At 52.3% G+C, this 5,728-nt stretch overlaps 1 pseudogene; it reads right to left on the bottom strand.

Moving 5' to 3' along the window:
• Positions 1 to 2,017: 2,017 nt before the first annotated feature.
• The window catches only part of LOC104869778, a 14,427-nt pseudogene continuing 10,716 nt past the window's right edge, over positions 2,018 to 5,728 (bottom strand).

Here is a 5,728-nt window from a genome sequence, read left to right as displayed (position 1 = left end):
TTTTTTTTTTTTTTTTTTTTTTTTTTTTGGTGTTTTCAGACAGGGACATGCTACATAATTCAGGCTGGCCTTGAACTCACTATGTAGCCTCGGCTGGGCTTGAACTCATGGGGATCTTCCATGCACCACCATGCCCAGCTCTAATGTTACGTTATCTTATCACAATTTAAAACTGAAACGTTTTTGCCAGGCGTGGTGTTGCATACCTGTAACCCTAATTAATACCTGGTAGGCTGAGACAGGATAGCTGCTAGCTCAAGGCTGGCCTAGGCCACATAGCAAGACTCTGTCTCAAAACAAAACAAAAATTAATAAACAAACTAAACATTTTTTTTTTTGGTACTGGGGATCAAACTTGGGCCCTTGCACTTGCGAGGCAGGCAGCAGATAAACTAAACATTTTTTATAAAAGGCCAGACATGCCTGGCATGACAGTATATGGCTCAGAATTCCAGCATTCAAGAAACTGGGAGGGCCAGGATTTAGCTCAGTGGTGCCCTGCCTGCCTGGAAGTGCAAGGTCCTGAGTTCAATCCCTGGTACTGAGGAGAAAAAACAAAGAAACTGGGGCAGGAGGATCAGCACAAGTTTGAGGCCAGCCCGGGCACACAGTGAGTTCAAGACTAGCCTGAACTGCATAACAAGACAGTCTTTTTTAGAAAGTTGGGTGGGTGATGGCTCACACCTGTAATCCCAACACTCTGGAGGCTGAGGCAAGATGATAACAACTTCAAGCCCAGGCTGGAAACTTAACAAGACCCTGTCTCAAACTAAATAAAAAATTAAATTTAAAAAAATATTAAATAGGGCGGGGATTTAGCTCAGTGGTTCTGCCACCTGCCTCTCAAGCGCAAGGACCCGAGTTCAATGCCCGGTACCCCCCACCAAAAAAATATATATATAATAATTTTTAAAAGCTCAATGAAAAGGCCTTGGCTTTAATCCTAAATACCACACACACACAAATAACAAATAAAAATTTTAGCTGCAATCCCAGCACTCAGGAGGCTGATTCAGGAAGATTACCTGGAGTTTGAGGCCAGTCTGGGCTACATAGTGAGTTCAAGGCCAGCCTGAACTACACAGCAAAAAAGAAGAAAAAGCATTTAAGAAACAATAAATGAGGGGCTGGAGATGTAGTTCAGTGGCGCTCTACCTGCCTGGCAAGTGCAAGGTCCTGAGTTCGATCCCCAGTACAAGGAAGGCAGGCAGGCAGACAAACCACCACGACTGGGTGGAGAAGAAAAGCACCTAAGTATCTTGAGAAACCAAGTCAAAGAATCAACTTTTTGTTTGTACTGAATCAACTTTTTGTTTGTGAGGCAGATGGTGGCACCACTGAGCTAAATCCCTGGCCCTACCCAAAGTATGCTGTGGTACAAGCAGCATATGGTCTGTTTGATGATTTCACCCTATGTAACGTGACCGCCATTAAAATCCCACAGCCACTGGGCGCAGAGGAGCATTCCTGTGGTCCCAGCACTCTGGGAGGCTGAGGCAGAAGGACCAAAATTCTGAGCCCAGGCTAGACAACTCAGGTATTTCAACCACCGACTGGGAGGTTTCAGACCCTACTCTCAGTCCACACGGCAGCGAGGCAGGTGGACAATCAGCCAGGACAGGGACAGTGCCAGCACCCAGCTGACCAGACAGCCCTCCCTACAGCAGAATCCAATTCTCTCAGCACACGCAGGGAGCCCTCAGGACTAGCACAGGAAAAAGCAGGACCACAAGAGTGCTACACATCAGCTGGGCACAGTGGCACACACCTGTCATTCCAGTGCTCTGGGAGGCTGAGGCAGGAGGATCGCAAGTTCCAGCCCAGTCTGTGCCCACTCAGTGACTTAATGAGACCCTATCTCAAAACAAAAATGTAAAAAGGCTGGGGATGGAGCTCAATGCATAGGCCCTGGATGTAATCCTCCCAGTACCACAAATAAGTAAATAAATAAGGCAAGGTTTGTTTGAGTTCTGAAAATACCGTGAAGCCATGGTCACATCACTAGTGTGTCCCTGGCCTAGATATCCACAAAGCCATCCATCAGGCAGAAGGCGGCTCTCGAAGCAGACAATCGGCTCCGCAGACTGCGCTGCAGCAAGTTCCGTGACACAGTGAGGACTCCAGAGACCAGCTGGTGCCCTCGGGATGGTGCCCGCTTCCTGCCCCACAGACACTGAATTCCAGCAGGGCCCCTGTCCCCGCTAAACACAGCAGGCCTGGGAGAAAAGGAAGGCTCTGCCGAGACAGGACAGAATAGAATACTGGGCTGGACAGGACGTGGTATAGTCCTGCAGCATGGAGAGCCTCAGCCTCTTCCCCTCACAAAGCCCGAGCTGTGGTTCCAGGCCTGACCTCAGCTTCCCTCTGCCACATCCAGTTCACCCTACATCCCAAGTTCCCCTCCACACTGCAAAGACAGTGGAGATCCTCAGTTCCAGAAATCAGAAGGGGCCCCAGCCCTTCTTTTCCCAGTGTTGGGATGAAACCCAGGGCCTTTGCACATACTAGGCAAGGACTCATCACTGAGTAGCACCTCCAGCCCTCTTATCTTTTTGTTTTGATTTTTTTCCCCCAATCTGCTAAGTAAACTCCAGCTAGGCATGACGGTGGACATATATAATCCTGTCCTCAGGAGGCTGAGGCAGGAGGACTGCTAAGAGTTCAAGGCTGGCTTGGGTTACATAGCAAGACCAGTCTCAACAAACAAAACCCCAGACTTTACTTTGAGACACAAGTTGTTCCCCTAATATATTTACAGCCCCAGCACCCCACCCAAGATCCAATGGCATTTATTGTGCCTCCTTGGGCCCCTCTAGGCTAATGACAGAGCCCCCCCAGACATTCCCTACAGGGCTGTGGTCTGACCAGATGTCTTGCACAGCACCCCAATCCTATCTGCTGGGGTCTGGTTCCCTGCATTTACACTGGGTGCACACGTTTCTTCCAGCACAGTGTGGCTTAAAACCATAGAACTGCTGGGCACAGTGGCACACGCCCGTCATTCCAAGAGGCTGAGGCAGGAAGATCACAAGTTTGAGGATAGCCTGGGCAACTTAGGGAAACACTGTCTCAAAATAAAATAAATAAAAGCTGGAGGAAGTGCTCATTACAGAGCATTTGCCTAACATATGTGGGGCCCTGGGTTAGCCCCAGCACCGCAAAAAAAGATGAAAAAAAATTTATCTGACACTTCTGGAGATGATTATCCAAGACCCAGGTCTGGGAGCAGGTGTGAAACCAGGGATTCAGGAAACCTGCAGCTTAGAACCCAAACCGGCCCTGCCTTCTCCCTCAATCTGCACCGCCTCTTCTCTCCTAAGGACACGTGGCCCTGGATTTAGCTTCCAACTGGAGAATCCAGGATGAGCCTGTTTTGAGACCCTTAAATTAAGCACATCTGCACAGGCCGTCCCAGTGAAGACTCATTCACAGGCCCGTGTGACTGGTGTGGCTATCTTTAGGGCCTGCCATCCCACTGAGCTTTTGGGTTTCAGGCTCAGGTGCCCTTGACACATACTCTCAGGGTTACCTCATGCCCACAGGATGCTGCCAGTGATGCTGACCAGGACCTCCTGGTGAGGGAGGGTCCCCAGTTTTCCTAGGGTCAATAACCATCCTCCCCTTTCTGCTTTTTTTTTGCGGGGGGTTACTGGTGATTGAATCCAGGGCCTTTGACTAAACTACACCCCCAGCTCTTCTTACTCTTTTAATTTTGAGCCAGGTCATTGTGCAGTCACTAAACCCAGGCTGGTTTAGAACACTCGATCCTCCTGCCTCAGCCTCACAGACTGCTGGGATGACAAACGTGCAACCCCACTCCCAACTTCTGCTTTTTTTTTTTTCTATGTAGTTCAGACTGGCCTTGAACTCACTACACAGTCCAAGCTGAACTGGAACTCATGACAATTCCCCTTCCTCAGCCTCTGCATGCTGGGATAATAGGTGTGCGCCACACCTGGCTACTTCTGCTCTAACCTTGAGTCCTCAACCAGTGCCCCGTGGACAAGAGCAATGCTTCCTCAGTGTGGGATTCAGTAGGGAGCTGCCATGTTTCCCTCCCCATAGCGGCACTTGGGTCCTTGCTGCTTCCTGCCCTCACCAGGGTGAGGGACACCTGCTTTGTCTTAGGCTCTGTCCACTTTTAGTTTGTCCACACCCCTCTGGGAATGAGCCCTGGGCCATGTGACAGGACTGAGTCAGGTCAAAGCATCCAAGCAAACCTGTAACGAGCAAGGGTGACGGGACTCCATTGAACAGATGTGGAAATTGAGGCACAGAGAGCTCAAGATACCACTACTCAGCCATTGCTATGCTACCATCCGCGCCAACACCTGTCCCTCCAAGTCTGTCCACACCTGTGACACTCAAGCCAGGAGCCTGGAGACCCCGATGCTATCTCACCTGCCAACCCACCTCGGCACCAGGTCAAAAGGCCACATCTACTCCCAAGAAGCTGGATTCCCCACCAGGCCCCGGTGTAGCCTTAAGGCCTCTGGCAGCTCATTCCACACTTCAAAGCCAATCCAGACGCTCCAGACCCAGGGCTCCCTCACTTCTGCTCTGGCCTTGCTGTGGCTCCCACATGCCCAGCTCCTCCGTCTCTGGCTCTGCCATCTCCTCCCGTCCTCACACCCCTAGGAGTGGCAGCTGCTGCCCTGCTCCTCACCAGGTCCTCACCTACCATTATGGTCCCTCCGGTCCCTGCTTTACCACCAAGCCAACAAAACCTTAAAGACAATCAAGTAAGTATATGCACCAAGGTCAGCCAAAGCCCAGTGCGGACCCATCAGCTCCTGGAGCAGAAACCCTCATTGTCCAATTCTGTGCATCTGGATGGAGTCCCTGAGGCGCTCCCAAGGGCTCAGGGCCAGGCAGGAGGGGAGCATCTTTCAAGATCCCTGCTCTGAAGTCTGGCAGCACAGGTCGGTGTGAGTGGCAAACACAGAAGGGGTCACAGGCTGCCTGCTCCAGGCTTGGGAGTAGGACAGAATGTACAGGCAGGGAAAGTCCTGGGACCCTGCACGGGTGGGAACCTCTAGAGAGAAGGCCCAGACACACACCGCCAGCAAAAGAGGTCCCAGGAGCTGGGGTCTGCACAAGCCACCGGTCAGAAGGCTCCCCGGGGGCCACTCAGCAACCCCCCACACTGCTGAGACCCTAACTCTGTAAAATATGAGAGGATCAGAGAGCTGGCGTCAGGGCCTGAGGCTGCAGAAGGTACCAGATGGGGAGAGGGGTCCTGGAGCTGGAGTTCCTGGGTGGGAGGGGTTTTCCAGGTGGGTGGGGGTCTTGGTACAGGCAGGATATGGCAGGAAGGATGCTGGGTGCAGGCCCGGGGCTCTGGCAGAGGTCTGGGGCCCCAGGATGGATGGGACGGAAACACAAGGGTCTCTGATGGAGACTGCAAAGCCAGAGGGTCGGAGGGTCGGGGGGTTGGGGCGAGTTCAGGGAGTAGCAGGGGGATGTGTCTAGGGGTGTGGGGTCGCCAAAGCCGAGATGAAAGGGTCCGGGGTTCAGAAACAGGGTGAAGGAGGTAGGGCCACGATGAGAATCCCAGGAGCAGGGTCTGGGGACCAAGGTGGGGGTAATAAGGGTCCAGGGAGTCTTGGGTGCAAGGCCTACACTTGGGTGTGGAGGGACGGATCCCGGGAGGGGTTCCAAGTGCAGGATCGTGGGGAGTGGGGTTTCTGGGGTGCAGGATCCCGGGGTGCAAGGTCTCGGGGGTGGG

Source organism: Fukomys damarensis, unplaced genomic scaffold, assembly GCF_012274545.1.
Source record: "Fukomys damarensis isolate Sample0158 unplaced genomic scaffold, DMR_v1.0_HiC HiC_scaffold_37, whole genome shotgun sequence".
Lineage (NCBI taxonomy): Eukaryota > Metazoa > Chordata > Mammalia > Rodentia > Bathyergidae > Fukomys > Fukomys damarensis.
The sequence above is the reverse complement of the archived record's forward strand: the minus strand, read 5'-3'. Positions and strand labels throughout refer to the sequence as shown.